Here is a 19,847-nt window from a genome sequence, read left to right as displayed (position 1 = left end):
AGGGATCGCAGGAAACAATGAGCACGTTATATGAGCCCAATTATAGGAAGGATGTCAACAAAATAGAGAGAGTACAGAGGAGATTTACTAGAATATTGCCTGGGTTCCAGCCCGTAAGTTACAGAGAAAGGTTGAACAAGTTGAATAAGTTAGGTGTTTATTCTTTGGAGCGTAAAAGGTTAAGGGGCGACTTGATAGAGGTCTTTAAAATGATGAGAGGGATAGACAGAGTTGACGTGGATAAGCTGTTCCCATTGAGAGTAGGGAAGATTCAAACAAGAGGACATGACTTGAGAATTAAGGGACAACAGTTTAGGGGCAACATGAGGGGGAACTTCTTTACTCAGAGAGTGGTAGCCGTGTGGAATGAGCTTCCAGTGGAAGTGGTGGAGGCAGGAAGGTTCGATTTTATCATTTAAAAATAAATTGGATAGGTATGTGGATGGGAAAGGAATGGAGGGTTATGGTCTGAGTGCAGGTAGATGGGACTAGGGGAAAATAAGTCTTCGGCACGGACTTGTAGGGCCGAGATGGCCTGTTTCCGTGCTGTAATTGTTATATGGTTATATGGTGTGTACGCAAAAAGACAGTAAGAGATGCTTTTGTATGATGTGAGAAAATGACCCATTCTTAAGTTACACAGATGATGTTGGAGGGAGTTGAGAGGGGAAAGGGAATTTTGAAATGGGCATTTTGACCTGGGCAATACAAGCAAAATGGAAAACAAAACATTCCTAGGCTCTTTGACTGCGGCCTTCCTCGGCGTTATACCTAATCCCATCCGAATGTCTGTGTAGATGCAGACCATTGGAATCAATATTAAATGATTTACATTAAGGTGACATCTTTCCGATATACGGCATTTGAAGGGTTTTTTTAATTTTAATCTCGAGTAATTCATTTCATGTGCCTAGCTCCGAAACGGGCATTTCTGCTACAAGTGAGAGTATCTGCGATTTACTCCCACCATCACCACATGGTAATTTGGTAGGCAAACCCATATTCCTGCAAGTTACAACACTGTGGGCTATTTAACAAACGCTGCAATGCTCTGAATACCCATATTGTACCATAGCCCATAGACAACGTGGCCGCACGCTGACTCTCGCTGCAAATTATCATCGATGTTTCCAGTCACCTGTCCGCACCTCATATTCATGCAAAGTGATCTCGTATTCTCTCTTTTCCAGCTCTGACCAAGGACTCAGTGAAGTCTCAGCACGATTTCATTTTGTATAGATATTGTTTCGCCGATGGAGTGATCTCAATCATTAATTTCAGCTTTATCTCAGAAGAAAAGTGGTCCAGTCACCTCTGGCCCACAGAACCTCTCTGCAGCTACACCGGCTCACCTTTCTTCCAGTTGATTCGTTCAGTTTTTGGAGTTGGCATATCACCGTGGCTCGCCACGCATTCGAAATAATCCCCACTCAGCCAGTCACGAGTTGAAATGTTGACTTTGCTCTCTACGATATCTGCATGTCCTGTGGGCTGGATCTCTGATTCCAAATCTACCTTTTCCTGGTTCCAAGATACTTTGATACCATAAGGTGCATCGGATACCCGACAGGTTAACGTTACGGTCATCTCCATTAACTCTTGTTCAACAGGTGGTGGAAGGATTGTTATCTTCGGTTCACCGCAGGAATCATCAACTGTGGCACAATAATTAATGTGAACATAAGCATTTGCAGGAGTAACCGGGATCGAAGGTTTACACCAATCATCTGCCCCCAAAACTTGAATGTGTACATGACCCCTTCTGAGTAGTGATTCTGTGAACATGGGCCCTAAATCGTCATGAACTGACTTTTGTCTCTGTGCGACACAATAAATGAAATGGGAGATCGCATCATGGGCTAAACCGCGATATGCACTCAATGCTGGAGTACTGTAACTCACACCACTTCATCCAGGGACCCCGACAGTCCTTTCAGATGAGGGAGAGGTTCACTTGCACCTCCACCAACCACTGTATCCGCTGTTGTAGATGTGGGTTCCTGTACATCGGTGAATCAAAGCGCAGACTGTGGCGTTCGTTTCGTTCAATACCTTCGCTCTGTCCGCCTTGCCCTAGGCCAGTGATTCCCAACCTGGGGCCAAATGGCAAATTTCAGGGGAGCCACAGAAAAATGTTGGCATTTAGGGGGCCACAGGTTCAATGAAGGGGGCCACAGAGCTACCACCCTGTTGCCTCCTAAATTTCAGTTCTAATAAATTTAAATCTATGTAGTTCAAATATTGTTGATGTTTGAGGAATAGAATAAAAGAGAATATATGTGCAATTAATAGACACTGATATTTTTATGGAAGGTATTATAATATTGAAGTACTTTTTTTCCGCTAATAATGTCAGGGGAGGCCACAGAAAAATTAAAAGATCCCATGGGGGCCATGAGCTAAAAAAGGAACCACTGCCCTAGGCGATCACCAGCTTGCCAAACACATTAAAACCCCGCTCCATTCCCACGCTGTCCTTTCTGTCCTGGGCTTCCTCCACTGTGAGAGTGAAGCTAAACGCAAATTGGAGGAACAACACCTCATATTTCGCTTCAGCAACCTAGAACTCAGAGGAATCAATATTGACTTTTCTAATTTCAAGTAACCTTTGCATTCCATCTCTCTCCGTCCACCTCCCACCCTCGTCATCCGACTAGTTTCACTGCGGTCCTGTTTCGTTTCACTCTGTATCTACTCGTTATCACCATTTCTAGAGCAACAACGGACCAATGTGGCCTCGACCTTTCCTTGTTCATCTTTGCTGGATTTGGTTTGTTCTTTTCATACCTTTCATTCATTTGTTTGTACATTCTCATACCTCTAGTTTCCCTCTCCTCTGATTCTAAATCTGAAGAAGAGTCTCGACCCGAATCGTCACCTATTGCTTTTCTGTGCAGATGCCTAACCTGCTGTTACTCTGGAATTATGTTTCTATTTTCGGTGTAAACCAGCATCTGTACTTCCTTCCTACACATAGACTTTCACAATGTCAGTGAAGTACTACCACCGTGAGCCTAATGTTTACACTAATATCCCGAGACATACCACGGATGTATTTCTTACCTGTAGACCTACTGATGTTTTGGCTTTTCAAATATTTTTCATGGTTGACTTGGCAGGTATAGACGGAACCTCTGAACCACTCTTCAGCTGGGAATGTCAACTGGCTGGTCGCCGAGAAGTTACCGTCACTGTTCACCTGGAAGGCGGGAGAGGTGACGATGCCAGAATCCAATGGCGCGCCATTCTTCAGCCAGTTCACAGTAAATTTCGCTGGAGTGAAATCGTTGACCAAACACACGGCGATTGCTATTCTGCTGCGCTTGATTTCATCAAGGGCAGTTATGGTAATGGTGACGGTAGGATGATGTACCTCGCGGCCTGAAAGAAAATAAACTTCATTGGAATTGTTCATAAACTATCGTCGATTAATAATGACACCCAATATTTTGACCAAAAAAACAAAAACAAAAAAAAACAAAAAATCACTTTTTCTGATTAAAAGTAGCCTGGACTTGGACTTCCCGAGATGCTGCTAAATTCTTTGTTTATCGCGAGTGCTCGTAAATGTGGACATTATAGCTCGGTAAGTCGTTGTCACAGGGATGTGATGGGCCGACCTCTGCTTTTGTCCTCTGTGACTGTGTCTGTGCTTTTAATACTCTTGATAATGTTCTCAACATGATGCACTCAGCCGCTTCGATTGTTCGCGAGTTAAAATGTAACCTATCTATGGATAGATCAGTTCCTCACGAATTATATGGATGTGCTGGTGATGATAATACATTAATCAGCTCTTTTCAAGCTCTCTACAAGTACATTTTTGTTTTTTTATGATTTTGTAAATGGTGAATTGTCTCGATATTTGAAGCACCGCCTTTCGTTCCGTCACAAGAACGAACGACAGTGCTTCCGTATTATGAATATCGCTCTCGCCCCTCGGTGCCACGAAATAAAACTCACCGTTTTATCGTAACAACAACAGCAGATGCAAAGGGCTGGAATAAATGTGAGGTTATCCAATAAATGTGAGGTTATCCATTTTGGTGGCAAAAACAGGAAAGCAGACTATTATCTAAATGGTGGCCGACTAGGAAAAGGGGAGATGCAGCGAGACCTGGGTGTCATGGTACACCAGTCATTGAAAGTGGGCATGCAGGTGCAGCAGGCAGTGAAGAAAGCGAATGGTATGTTAGCTTTCATAGCAAAGGGATTTGAGTATAGGAGCAGGGAGGTTCTACTGCAGTTGTACAGGGTCTTGGTGAGACCACACCTGGAGTATTGCGTACAGTTTTGGTCTCCAAATCTGAGGAAGGACATGATTGCCATAGAGGGAGTGCAGAGAAGGTTCACCAGACTGATTCCTGGGATGTCAGGACTGTCTTATGAAGAAAGACTGGATAGACTTGGTTTATACTCTTTAGAATTTAGGAGATTGAGAGGGGATCTTATAGAAACATACAAAATACTTAAGGGGTTGGACAGGCTAGATGCAGGAAGATTGCTCCCGATGTTGGGGAAGTCCAGGACAAGGGGTCACAGCTTAAGGATAAGGGGGAAATCCTTTAAAACCGAGATGAGAACAACTTTTTTCACACAGAGAGTGGTGAATCTCTGGAACTCCCTGCCACAGAGGGTAGTCGAGGCCAGTTCATTGGCTATATTTAAGAGGGAGTTAGATGTGGCCCTTGTGGCTAAGGGGATCAGAGGGTATGGAGAGAAGGCAGGTACGGGATACTGAGTTGGATGATCAGCCATGATCATATTGAATGGCGGTGCAGGCTCGAAGGGCCGAATGGCCTACTCCTGCACCTAATTTATATGTTTCTATGTTTCTATGAATAATTTGGTGGGTAAGGCATGTGTCACTTTCTATTGAGACTTTAAGCCTTTGGTAGTTAAGTTGAGAATGGAATTTCATCAGTGTTCCAGATGTTACATGGCATCTGTGGATGCAGCCACACTTTCACATCACTATATCGACATGAATTGTCTGTCTTTGACTTGTTGGATCGTAGAGCTCAGATGAGCGTTTGACAGTCAGTGTGACATGAAGAATAAAACCGAACAGGGCACATTAAGTCAAGTACTTATCTCCAATTGTCAAATCCCGCGAATTATATGGATTGCATCATGGCCTGTTTCAGCAACTTGAACATCCAGGAGCGGAAAAGGCTGCAAAATGTTGTGACCACTGGCGTATTCCATCACCAGCTCAGACCCCCCTTCATCAAAGGGATGTATCGGAGTCGCTGCCTCAAGAAGGCAGCCAACATAATCAGAGACCCACACCATCCTGCCCACACACTCATCTCACCACTGCCATCGGGAAGAAGGTACAGGAGCCTGAGAACTGTAACGTCCAGGTTCAGGAACAGCTTCTTCCCTACAGCCATCAGGCTATTAAACACTACAACCTCATATGCTCTGAACTACAATAGACTATTATTATTATCATTATTGCACTGTTATTGTTTGTTTTGAGTATGTGTGCATGTATACACGCAAAAATTTCATTGTCTGGGACATATGACAATAAAACATTCTTGACTCTCGACTCTCAACTCCACCCTCGGCCTCGCGCTGCACCCCAACACGAACCTGGTACTTTCGCTTCATACTCTTTTTGGTCATGCTGAACCACGCAGAAGATGTCGCCTCTCCCTGCCTCCGCCTCGGTGATGGTTAACTCGCTGCTCCGGGTGTAAGTTCCCAACTTATTGAACACTGCCGGGTAGTCCTTCACTCCGGTGGTCAGTTGTTTATCATCTTTCTTCCAAGAAACACTGGCGCCCGCAGGGGAATAGCCCAACGCCAAACAACCGTAGGTGAACGAACCACTGGAGCCGTGATCCTCACAGGTGAAGAGAATGAAGGGGCTGGGCGCGGATGGAGCCGCTGCAAGGCAAAGGCCACATGAATGTTAAACTCGTTAAGCAGTTTTCTATTTCATGCAACTTCACCTGAGTATCATCAACTATTCGTTCATCATTCCGCCTTGATCCCACCTTGGAAAACATTGGCTGGAAACTTCTTGGGGTGCCAATATCTGCCAGTTACTGTCCATATTAGTTGGAAATATATCGATAGGCCTCCAGTATTAATTACTGTAAAATTCCCAGGGTTTCTCAGGAATGCTCAATACTCAGTGGCTATAACTAACGTTGGCCTATGGGTTACAATCTCACCAAACTCCTTGTTGCAACTGGGGATGATGGAGTAAGGGCGGAACTACAGGATACAGTGTAAACACATGTGAGAGCCTCGTCTATGGTAAAAGTGGGAAATACCCGCTCCCTAAAGAATGAGGACCTCGGATATCCTGGTATGGAACAACTCGTCTTGGGAGCAGTTGCGCGGAGACGGATGAATTTGGGAGTAGGACATAGAGTCTTTGCAGGAGGCAAGGTTGGAAGAGGTGAAGTCCCGATAGCTGTGGGAGTCCGTAGATTTGTAATTGATGACAGTCGATAGTCTAACTCCTGCGATGGAGACGGTGAGATCAACAAAGAGGAGGTATGTGTCGGGATGGACCCGGTGAATTTGATCGTATGGTCAAAGTTTGTAGACAATGAAGTCGATGAGTTCTGTCTGGGTACAGGATGAAGAGTTCGGGGATAGGGGCCAGTCTGTGTCAGGTGTTGTTCCATGTACCCAACTAAATGGAGATTGGTGAAATGATGTGCAATGTTGGAAACAACATTTTCTCTGCTATTTGAATTATAGAACAGTTGTCCCACTAATCCGTGAACAGTGGGAATTGGAATCAATGGTTCAAAGGAGGGTTTGACTGACGTTCAAAATTACATTTGCATTTATTTAATTAAAATTAAATAATTTAGGTAGGTTTCGCTTGGGCCATTGAGAGTGCCCATGGCTAAACTTTTGATTTGGAGGGAGAGGGAAGAGTTTTTGTTTTATAAATGTGTTCAGAGATTATCTGACAAAATCACAGAGAATGGAAGGGTAACGAGTTTTCCATGTCGGGCTCCCGAACATAATTTGGGAGAAGACAAAAAAAAAATCACAATCTTGTTCGTTAAATGTGTCCATCGAACGAAACCAACTAAGGGGGTGGATGGGATTGAAATGGTAGCTCTGTTATTTAACGACAAATAACACACTTAAAATGTCACTTTTTAAACTGTATTTTGTTGTCCCATCACTCACGAAAATATACCGATCATTTGTATGCCGACAGTAATTGCAAGTAAATTCCGAAAGACAAACCAGCCGACAAGAACATTACATTCATACCAGATTAAACACATGTATGAGATTGCATTATAAGGATTAAAAATAACTCTCTCAATATAATATCTGAATTAATAAAGGTTATGTACCACAACTTCTGGAAACTAAATGTAGCATATAAATTGTAAGAACATGTAAATACTTCGTAATTAAATAAATTGGCACAGGTTTCAATGTTTGTCTGTGTGCACCATTGCCTTAATGAATTCAATAATAACCCATTAAAATTAATGTTTATGCAATGACGCTCAGTTCCGTTTCCAGCATCTTTAAAACGAGTTTACGTTTACAATGTCATCGGCACTGAAGAACGAATGATTAACATTGTATCTCTGTCCGATAGGAAACGAATAAAAATATACCAATTATAAATTACAACCTGCAATCTATTAAAACAATATCTGAGTTTGCTTCGTGACTTTAACAGGAAAAGGTTTTAAGTCATATAGTAGTCTACGTTTAATAGTGAAAATGCACAAAGTTGCTAAATCAATGTTTTAATTAAATAAATGCAAATGTAAATTTGAATATCACTCAAACCCTCCCCTAAGCCATCGATTTCAATTCCCACTCTGTTCAAGGATTAGTGAGATACCCTGTTTTATAATTAAAATTAAGATAGCAGAGTCAGGGGATATGGGGAGAAGGCAGGAACGGGGTACTGATTGGGGAAGATCAGCCATGATCACATTGAATGGCGGTGCTGGCTCGAGGACCGAATGGCCAACTCCTGCACCTATTGTCTATTGTCTAAAATAGCAGAGAAAATTTCGTTTCCAACAATCCATTTCATTTCCCAATTTTTCTTTTTTTTTTACCGTAACTATTCGTAAAACTGACATTTTTCATTAGCAATTTACCAAATAGAGGGAAATTTTATGTTTAAATGACATTGGGAGCCATAGACAAACATGGATTCAAATGCTCTTTCTAATAAATCCATGGATTAAACGTTATTCCAAAACTACAACTGTTCCGAAATCTCCCCATTTTACATTCAACGCATTTTCCAAAAGGGGAAACTCGTGATCTTTGACATAAAACAGGTTAGGCAGCAACTGTGGAAAGAGAAAAACAAGCATTTTCCATGTCGACTATCGTTGGGGGACTAAACCATGGCGAATTCAGTAGAGGTATAGCATAGAAATAGATCCTTCTGCCAACCAAATCCAGGGCCACACACAAGTTCCACGTTATCGAACTATCGCATCCACCCCCGACCCACCCGGGTCAATCACCCAGGTCATTTATCCTGCAAACCTGCACTCTTTTGGGTTGTGGGAGGAAAGCGGAGCACCAGTAAGAAACCACAGGGAGAACGCACAGTTCTCACAGCCTGCACCTGATTTCGGGAACGAAGTCTGGTCTCTGGCGCTACAACTTGTCATTCGGCTCCCTTCTATGGGACTTGTCTTTCGCCACAGGCTGCGCGACCCTCTAGGCGTTTGCAACATTTACTGTTCCTATTTATGATTTCTAGTAATATATTCTTATTTTTATTTTTAAACATATATCTTCTTTGCGTTCATTGAAATAACATAATCGGACACGTCATACAACAGCAATACCCGGTCGCTGCCACTCGAATTGAACGTACAAACACGTCAAACTGCGCAACAATATCGTCTCCCACAATGACCGGCTGAATCATACCGCCGATGGGATGAATCGCATAACACAAATTTGCTGAAACTCTTCACAGAAATCCAAATATCTCTGTCTAAAGACCACCGAAATTCATTGTTCCAATGACCACCGAGCCAATCATTGTTGAAATAAAGATGAATAACACAATACACGTGGATTAACATTTCCATAATGTGAATTTCCTTCAGCTCCTCTGTACCCCAGTACACCCGGTACATTGTCATTCTATAGATCGCGTTTCACGGATTTTGCTTTCTTAGCTTTGCTGTAACATTGGTTCACATGGCCAACTCATTGTACTTCAAGATAGACAAACCAAGTTGGAGTAACTCAGCGGGACAGGCAGAGTTACTCCAGCTTTGTGTCAATCGGCAGCATAAATCAGCATCCACTATTCCTTCCTATTCATTGTACTTCAAGATATATAACTGCACAATTAACCCTGACTCTGAACCTTGCACTTCTGTGTTTTGCTGCAAGATATTTTTACTTCTTCCATGCAAGTTTTGTTAGCGATTGGATTAAAGGTGGCAAGGCGATTCCACCAATTAATACATACACTTTAAAAACTTGAACATTATACACCCAGGATTTATCCGTTACTATGTTTGTTTAATATGTGCTGAGAAGAAACAAACTGAGACAAAGTACCTGCTGTTGATTAGAAAATACAGTTCGATGCATCGCAGATCAAGGACCACAACAATCTCAAACAATTAGAAAGCATATTGAAAGCAAATTGATGCACATTTTTCCACTAATTTGGAACTAAACCGCATCCACTTCATAGTCAAAGGATCGAAAGTCATAGCACATAAGGCGTTTAAATCGGCAATCTCACTGCAGCAGAATCACATTACATTCTAAAGCAACATCGATCCAACATTGCAATGAATGGGTAATTAATGTAGAAGAACAATTTAATATAATTATTGGAAATATAGGTTAAAATGACAACTGGATACATCAAGATACTGAATAGGATGAGGTTTCTTACCGCTGGTTACCGTCACCATGGTGCCTCCTCCCCAGTAGTCAAGATAGTCACGGTGTTACATTCTATGGGTTTCTTCACACAATAACATGATCTGCACAAGGCAGGCAAAAAATAGAACAAAAATCCTGTAATTATTCGTATTTCACATCTAAAGCAAATGCCTTATTGCTCTTTGAAAACAATGAATGCGTTAAAAAAAAATAATTTCCAACAATAATCACATATCACGGCGCCGTGTATTAAACAGGCAGCGAAAGGTGATGAGAATCATCTACATATAAAATATAAATTAACTCAAGTTACCTCTACAATAACATGTGCGGAAATATTCCTGGACATGTTTATGCTCCTGTTGTATGAAATATTGAATTGAAAATATCATATACTGGCCCAGATCACAGTATTATGGGTTGTGGATGTTTTTGTATTGGTAGGAACCGCTGTGCCAGTATACACAGTGAAACATGTCATGTCAAATACTTCGCTCTTCAAGAACTGATGCATGTACTGCTAACAGAGGATGTCCCAGGGCACTCTTCGCTGTCACTTGTAAAACTAAACGCTGTTCTTCTAAAGCTCATATAAAATAACGTTAATTGGTCGGAAGACAGTTGGACATTTCTCAAAACAATCCATGTAACTTTGAATTTGCTTCACACGGCCTCTCCTACGGTGCTTGTAGGTTGGAGCAGGATACAACTAGGTGTCCAGGTTTTTGTACGGGGAAGTCGCTGTTTGCAGCACCGTGACCCCCCACTGTACACAGTGAGACAGACCCGCACAAAAACCTCACATACAATTCACACTCAGGTTTCATTTGAAACGGCCTTCCACACGATTTTAAATGGTCCAGCAGTTCACAGAGAACACAGTAAATATACATAACACCAACAATCTCCCTTCATCTCACTTGCCTAACGGATTGAGCATATTGTCGTGGTCTATGCTTTTACACAACGCTATCGGTATGCGTGAAGCGAATAACAAAAAACCCCATACATTTGGTTACATTTTTGAATATCGTGTTGGATTTGCGAATGGTAGTTTGCCTCCATTTCCCGACTGTTATTATAGCTGTTGAAATAATTGCTCACCTCTAGTCTTTGATGGTAAAAGCTGGACTTCCCAACGTGCCGTTGTTGTACGGGTCTGACACTGAATCCTCACACTGTGTCTCTCGCACAGTAATAGACAGCGGTGTCTTCGATCTTCAGGTTCCTGGCGATCACGGTGAACATATTATTCGAATTGTCTGTGGACGGAGTAAATCGGCTCTCGATCCCCGGAGCGAAGTAGTTGGTGGAAGTAAAGCGGTAGGCAAGCAGCCACTCCAGCCCCTGCCCGGGGACCTGACGGACCAAATGCATATGGTAGCTGCTAAGAGTGAACCCGCTGGTTTTACAGGTCAGTGTGATGGAGCATCCAGGAGCGGCGGTCTCTGTCTTGGGCTGAGTGAGAACGACATCGGAATGGACACCTGCAAGTTAAAAAAAAGGCATGAATGGCGAGGATAGATTATTGACCATTAATCCCCCACTCTAATTATCAATAGGAAATAAATTGGGAGGGTTCTAGAGTGGGTAGAAGGGGAATGGTGTAGGGGATATACCACTGAGAAACGCGTGAGGAATTTGTCCAACTCATTACTCACGGACTATTAAGGCCAGGAACAGACTGAGTGAAACCGCCGACATCATCCCGCTGGGAAGTGTGACCCGGTTGTTTCTGTACAGAACCTCGCAACAAACCCACTGCAAGGAAGTTGGACTTCGGCCCCTCTTAGAGAGAATTAAATACCCGGCAAAAGTGGGCGTGGCTGTGGGTGGGACCAGTAAACCGAGTGGTGCAGCGGGCGGAGCTGAGACACGGCTCCAAACTCAACAGCAAGATGGACTCACGCTATCACATCTATTAACTGATACACATGCACTAGGTTAATAAAACAGCGTGCTCTTCCGTCCCTTACACAATATAAACTCATGGTATAGTTGTAAATAAGATGGTTGAAAGATTGGTCTCATAGTGCAGTTTTTCGTAAAATATGTTCGGAATTCCTCAAATTTATATTAAAATGCTTCGTGGTGTGTGTGTGTGCTTGCGTGTGTGAGAGGGAGAGAGAGGAGAGGTGAGAAAAAATATTTGAGCAAGGCAGACTGACAGACAGACAGACAGACAGACAGACAGACAGACAGACAGACAGACAGACAGACAGACAGACAGACAGACAGACAGACAGACAGACAGACAGAAAGAGAGACAGACAGACAGACAGACAGACAGACAGACAGACAGACAGACAGACAGACAGACAGACAGACAGACAGACAGACAGACAGACCTGCCTTCATTGTTAGGTAGACATAAAATGCTGGAGAAACTCAGCGGGACAGGCAGCATCTCTGGAGAGAAGGATTGTGTGTCGTTTTGGGTCGAGACCCTTCCCCAGACCTCCAGAGACGCTGCCAGTCCATCATCAACTCTGACCTCCCTTCCATCGAGGGGATCTATCACAGTTGCTGCCTCAAAGAGGCTGGCAGCATCATCAAGGACCCACAGCTGCCTGGCCACACACTCATCTCCCCGCTACCTTCAGGTAGAAGGTACAGGAGCCTGAAGTCTGCAACAACCAGGTTCAGGAATAGCTACTACCCCACAGCCATCAGGCTATTAAACCTGGCTCGGACAAAACTCTGAACATTAATAGCCCATTATCTGTTATTTGCACTTTATCAGTTTATTTATTCATGTGTGTATATATTTATATAATGGTATATGGACCCACTGATCTGTTTTGTAGTCATGCCTACTATGTTCTGTTGTGCTGAAGCAAAGCAAGAATTTCATTGTCCTATCAGTGACATATGACAATAAACTCTCTTGAATCTGGAATCTTGAGTTATCTGAGGAGATAGATAGAAACAGTAGTTACCCGATTTGTGAGGAAAACACGAGGAGTATTGAAAATTTTAAGGTGCATACGGGCAATTAAAGTTTCCTGCACTCCAACATAGCATTTTTCTTAAACTTAAAGCACACGGTATTGGGGGATCAGTATTGATGTGGATAGAGAACCCGCTGGCAGACAGGAAGCAAAGAGTAGGAGTAAACGGGTCCTTTTCACAATGGCAGGCAGTGACTAGTGGGGTACCGCAAGGCTCAGTGCTGGGACCTCAGCTATTTACAATATATATTAAAGATTTGGACGAGGGAATTGAATGCAATCTCCAAGTTTGCGGATGACACAAAGCTGGGGGGCAGCGTGAGCCCCCCAGCTTCCACAGTTTAAGGATAAGGGGGAAATTATTATCTAAATGGTGGCCGATTAGGAAAAGGGGAGTTGCAACAAGACCTGGGTGTCATGGTACATCAGTTATTGAAAGTAGGCATGCAGGTGCAGCAGGCAGTGAAGAAAGCGAATGGTATGTTAGCATTCATAGCAAAAGGATTTGAGTATAGGAGCAGGGATGTTCTACTCCAGTTGTACAGGGTCTTGGTGAGACCACACCTGGAGTATTGCGTTCAGTTTTGGTCTCCTAATCTGAGGAAAGACATTCTTGCCGTAGAGGGAGTACAGAGAAGGTTCACCAGACTGATTACTGGGATGTCAGGACTTTCATATGAAGAGAGACTGGATAGACTCGGCTTGTACTCGCTAGAATTTAGAAGATTGAAGAGGGATCTTATAGAAACTTACAAAATTCTTAAGGGGTTGGACAGGCTAGATGCAGGAAGAATGTTTCCGATGTTGGGGAAGTCCAGGACAAGGGGTCACAGTTTAAGGATAAAGGTGAAATCCTTTAGAACCGAGATGAGAAAAACTTTTTTCACACAGAGTGGTGGATCTCTGGAATTCTCTGCCACAGAAGGGACGAGGCCAGTTCATCGGCTATATTTAAGAGGGTGTTAGATGTGGTCCTTGTGGCTAAAGGGATCAGGGGGTATGGAGAGAAGGCAGGTACAGGATACTGAGACATGGATGATCAGCCATGATAATATTGAATGGCGGTGCAGGCTCGAAGGGCCGAATGTCCTACACTTGCACCTATTTTCTATGTTCTATGTTTCTATGTTTCTATGACTTGAATTTTAATTTATCATTGTATTTTCTATGCATCTGTGAATTTGTCACGTGTGGCATTCAAATGTATGCATTGATCCCAGCCATTGTTGGTAAATAAAGGGATATGATACATGTTCTCAGTTAACCTAGGTTTGTAGAAAATATTATTGACTAACATCATCCATATGCACTTCAACTTTATTTTTACAGGAGAGAACGTTGACAATTTAAAATAAATGTTTCTGATGTCATCTGTTCAGAGATTTGCATTTCTTTCTCGCTTTATCTGTTTCTCGCCTCTGGGGAAACATTGATTCTGTTTCTGTCCTTCAGTAAACAAACCTGGGTCTGGGGCTATTGAAATCAGCGTTTATTTAAATCAGCTCATCTCTGTTTCCAGCCATTTTTAGACCAACACAAACAAGGCAATGAAGTTATCATTCTTGATGGCGATTATATGTTTTAATGATATTGGCAGTTGGCGCCAATCAACTGAATTCTCACAGGGAGTCTATTTTATCATATCTTGTTCAAATAAAATTATGTGATTTTATATTACGGATTCACTCCAGAATATTAGTTTGCTGTTCACTTGAATCTCCACTTGAAGAAATATCTAAGCACGCGAGGTCAATGGAGGAATCGAGTTCTTTCCACACCTCCACTGTAGGTTTTTACACACACACACACACACACACACACACACACACACACACACACACACACATACATACACATACATACACACACACACACACACACACACACACACACACACACACACACACACACACACACACACACACACACACATACATACACATACATACACACACACACACACACACACACACACACACACACACACACACACACACACACACACACACATACACACACACACACACACACACACACACACACACACACACACATACATACACACACACATACACACACACACACACACACACACACACACACACACACACACACACATACACATACACACACACACACACACACACACACACACACACACACACACACACACATACACACACACACACACACACACATCAAGCACGATCCACTGCCATGTACTTCCAGGCCCAAGTAAGAATTTAATTGTACCGCTTTCGGCACATGAAAATTATACATTCTTGATACTTGACGCGTCATGTGTTAGAAACATAGAGGAAACATAGAAACATGGAAAAATATGTGCAGGAGTAGGCCATTCGGCCCTCCGAACAGGAACCACCATTCAACATAATCATGGCTGATCATCTAAATTCAGTACCCCGTTCGTGCTTTTTCCCCATATCCCTTGATTCCATTTGTCCTAAGAGCTAAATCTAACTCTCTCTTGAAAAGATCCAGAGAATTGGCTCTGCTGCCTTCTGTGGCAGATAATTCTGCAGATTCACGTCCCTGGGTGAATTTTTTTATCCTCATCTCAGTCCTATATGGCCTATCCCTTATTCTTAAACCGTGACCTCTGGTTCTGGACTCCCCCAACGTCGGGAAAATGTTTCCTGCATCTAGCCCCTCAGTCCCACCATCCCGGGAATTAACCTGGTGAACCTACTCTGCACTCCCCCAATAGTAATAATGTCTTTCCTGAAATTTGGAGACCAAAATTGCACACAATACTCCAGGTGTGGTCTCACCTGGGCCCTGTACAACTGCCAGTAGGACCTCCTTGCTCCGAAACTCAAATCCTCTCGCAATGAAAGCCAACATGCCATTAGATTTCTTCACTGCCTGCTGTACCTGCAAGCTCACTTTCAGGACTGATGTACAAGCACATCAGTTCTTGTTGCACCTCCCCTTTTCCAAATCTGACACCATTCAGATAATAAACTGCCTTCCTGTTCTTGCCACCAAAATGGGTAACCTCACATGTATCCACATTATACTGCATGCATCTGTCTTATTTTAAGTCACCTTGCAGCCTTATAGCATCCTCATCGCAGCTCCCACTGCCACCCAGATTTGCGTCATCCGTAAATTTAACTTGGAAATGACACATTTAATTCCCTCGTCTAAATCGTTAATAAATATTGTAAATAACTGGGGTCCCAGCCCCGAGCCTTGCCGCACACCATTTGTCACTGCCTGGCATTCTGAAAAGGACCAGTTATGCCTACTCTTTGCTTCCTGTCTGACAACCAGTTCTCTATCCATGTCAATACCCTTCCCCCATTACCATGTGATCTAATTATGCACACTAATCTCTTGTGTGGGACCTTGTCAAAGGTTTTTTGAAAGTCCAGATACACCACATCTACTGGCTCTCCCTTATCCATTCTACTTGTTGCATCCTCAAAAAATTCCAGAAGATTAGTCAAGCATGATTTCCCGTCATAAAGCCATGCAGACTTTGACCAATCCTGTCACTGCTTTCCAAATGCGCTGCTATAACATCTTTAATAATCGACTCCAGCAACTTCCCCACGACCGATGTAAGGCTAACTGGTCAATAATTCCCCGTTTTCTCTCTCCCTCCTTTCTTAAAAAGTGGAGTTACAACGGCTGCACTCCAGTACACAGGAACGGATCCAGTCGGGAGAATATTGGTAAATGATCACCAATGCATTCACGATTTGTAGAGCCACCTGCTTGAGTACTCTGGGATGCAGACCAACAGGCCCTGTGGATTTATTTGTCTTCAGCCCCAACAGTTTGCATACACCATTTCCTGACTAACGTGGATTCCTTTCAGTTCCTCCCTCCCACTAAATCCTCGGTCCCCTCGTATTTCTGGGAGATTGTTTGTGTCTTTCTTAGTAAATACTGAACCAAAGTACTCGTTTAACTGATCTGCCATTTCCTTGCTTTCCAATAGAAATGCACCTGTCTCTGATTGTAAGTGACCTAAGTTTTCTTCACTGATCTTTTCCTTTTTACATATCTAAAGAAGCTATTGCAGTCAGTTTTTATATTCCCCGCAGGCGTTCTTTCATGCTCTCTTTTCCCGCTCTTAATTAACCCTTTTTTCCTCCCATGTTGAGTTCTAAATTTCTCCCAGTCCTCTGGCCAATTTATATAACCTCTTCCCTGGATTTAACACTATCCTTGATTTCCCTCGTTAGTCACGTTGAGCCGCCTTCCCCATATTGTTTCTTTCTCCAGCCGGGGATGAACACATTTTGGAGTTCAGCCACCATTCAATGATCATCAATGATAGGTTGTTTTATACAGTAAATTGCTAGATTCTGAAGAACATGGATGTGCTGAGGGATCTTGGAGTCCAGGTTCATAGCTCACTGCAGTTGGCAGCACATGTAGATGGTAAAGTGGACGTATGGTATACTTGCGTTCATTGCTAGGGGTGTTGAACATAAGGGTCAGGAACATGATGCAGTTCTATATGAGTTTGATGAGGCAGCAATTGGAGTATTGAGTACAGATCCGATCGCCCCATTAAAGGGAAGAAATGGAGGTTTTGGAGAGGGTACAAAACAGGTTAACCAGAATGCTGCCTGGATCAGCCACAGGGAGAGATTGGATATCCGTGGATTGCTTTCTCTGGAATGTCGGAGGTTCGTGGGGGACTTGATAGACATATATACAATGATGATAGTCATTGAAACGGTAGATATTTAGTATCATTTTCAAGGATGGAAATGTCCAACATGAGAAGACGTAGCTATAAGGTGTGAGGGAGAACGTTGAATGCAGATGGGCGAGGCAAGTATTTTACATGGAAGGTACGGACCAGGAACACATGATGGTGGTGTGGGTGGATATGATAGCTGTGTTTAAGAGGCTCATTGTAGGTACAGGGAAGTGCAGAGAGTACAAGGATATGGATCAGGACAGGCAGATCAGTTTAATTGGGCTTAATGTTCGCCACAAACATTGCCTTCCTAAGGTTTCTAAGGATTTGGACGAGGGAATTGAATGCAACATCTCCAAGTTTGCAGATGACACGAAGCTGGGGGGCAGTGTTAGCTGTGTGGAGGATGCTAGGAGGCTGCAAGGTGACGTGGATAGGTTGGGTGAGTGGGCAAATGCATGGCAGATGCAATATAATGTGGATAAATGTGAAGTTATCCACTTTGGTGGCAAAAACAGGAAAGCAGACTATTATCTGAATGGTGGCCGATTAGGAAAAGGGGAGATGCAACGAGACCTGGGTGTCATGGTACACCAGTCATTGAAAGTAGGAATGCAGGTGCAGCATGCAGTGAAGAAAGCGAATGATATGTTAGCATTCATAGCAAAAGGATTTGAGTATAAGAGCAGGGAGGTTCTACTGCAGTTGTACAGGGTCTTGGTGAGACCACACCTGGAGTATTGCGTACAGTTTTGGTCTCCTAATCTGTGGAAAGACATTCTTGCCATAGAGGGAGTACAGAGAAGGTTCACCAGACTGTCAGGACTTTCATATGAAGAAAGACTGGATAGACTCGGCTTGTACTCGCTAGAATTTAGGAGATTGAGGGGAGATCTTATAGAAACTTACAAAATTCTTAAGGGGTTGGACAGGCTAGATGCAGGAAGATTGTTCCCGATGTTGGGGAAGTCCAGGACAAGGGGCCACACACAGTTTAAGGATAAGGGGAAAGTCTTTTAGGACTGAGATGAGAAAAACATTTTTCACACAGAGAGTGGTGAATCTCTGGAATTCTCTGCCACAGAAGGTAGTTGATGCTAGTTCATTGGCTATATTTAAGAGGGAGTTAGAGGTGGCCCTTGTGGCTAAAGGGATCAGGGGGTATGGAGAGAAAGCAGGTACAGGATACTGAGTTGGATGATCAGCCATGATCATATTGAATGGCGGTGCAGGCTCGAAGGGCCTAATGGCCTACTCCTGCACCTATTTTCTATGTTTCTATGTCGCGTTACAGCCAATATTCAATAAATCTCTGCACCTGTGTATATATTTTTAGCCTATTCTCTGTATTCACCACAAACAGAGGCAACATGCATTTTACCTGTTTATATCATGTTGTTTATTTAATCTCACGATATCATCATCAATTCATACTTTATTAGCCAAGTATGTTTTGCAACACACGAGGAATTTGTTTTGCCGTACAGTCATACCAATAAAAAGCAATAGAACACACAATATACATTTGAACATGAACATCCACCACAGTGACTCCTCCACATTCCTCACTGTGTTGGAATGCAAAAATTGTTCAACCTCTTCCCTTCTTTGATCTCCCGCGGTTCTGGGCCTCAAGCTTCCGTTGATCTAGACTCCTGTAGCCGGCGGCGGTTCCTCCGCATCAGGGTGATCAAGCTCCTGCATCAGGGGATCTCAGCTCCCCATGCCGGGCGATCTGACCCCCAGGTCGGGGCTGGTCAAACCTTCTGCATCATTGGAGTTTCCCGACTCGTTCTCCCGAGACTGCGAGCTCTTTGATGTTAAAGTCCGCAGTTGGAGCGTCGATCCAAGGCAAGGAATCGGCTTCAATGTAAATCCACAGCCCCGCGGTGGGGCTCAAAGTCAGTCCTGAGCAAGGCCGCCAGCTCCATGATGTTAGACCGCAGAGCGACCGGAGATACGACCCGGAAAACAATCACATCTCCGGCAAGGTAAGAGATTGAAAAAAACTTTCCCCTGACCCCATCCCCCTCCCCCACATAAAACAAACCAGAGAACATTAGCACAAACTTTCCAAACACGCAAAAATAATGAAAACAACGATATATTGTCCAACTTGTTGTTTTATCTAACCTTGTCTTTGCCCCGCATAAACCATATTAGACCTAACCCCCATATTCATTAAACTCACTACATGAAAAGGCAATAATGATCCGCTCTTTTCACAATGCATCGTCTTTTCTTTTCTCATATTTAGTTTCATTTAGTTTGGAGCCACAGCACGGCAACAAGCCCTTCGGACCTCCAAGTCCACGCTGACCAGT

The 19,847-nt window shown here is 43.2% G+C and overlaps 1 pseudogene; it reads right to left on the bottom strand.

Moving 5' to 3' along the window:
• The window catches only part of LOC116976456, a 12,547-nt pseudogene extending 889 nt beyond the window's left edge, over positions 1 to 11,658 (bottom strand).
• Positions 11,659 to 19,847: the final 8,189 nt, after the last annotated feature.

The sequence above is a fragment of the Amblyraja radiata genome, chromosome 8 (genome assembly GCF_010909765.2).
Source record: "Amblyraja radiata isolate CabotCenter1 chromosome 8, sAmbRad1.1.pri, whole genome shotgun sequence".
Lineage (NCBI taxonomy): Eukaryota > Metazoa > Chordata > Chondrichthyes > Rajiformes > Rajidae > Amblyraja > Amblyraja radiata.
This window is presented reverse-complemented; position numbering and strand designations above follow the sequence as displayed.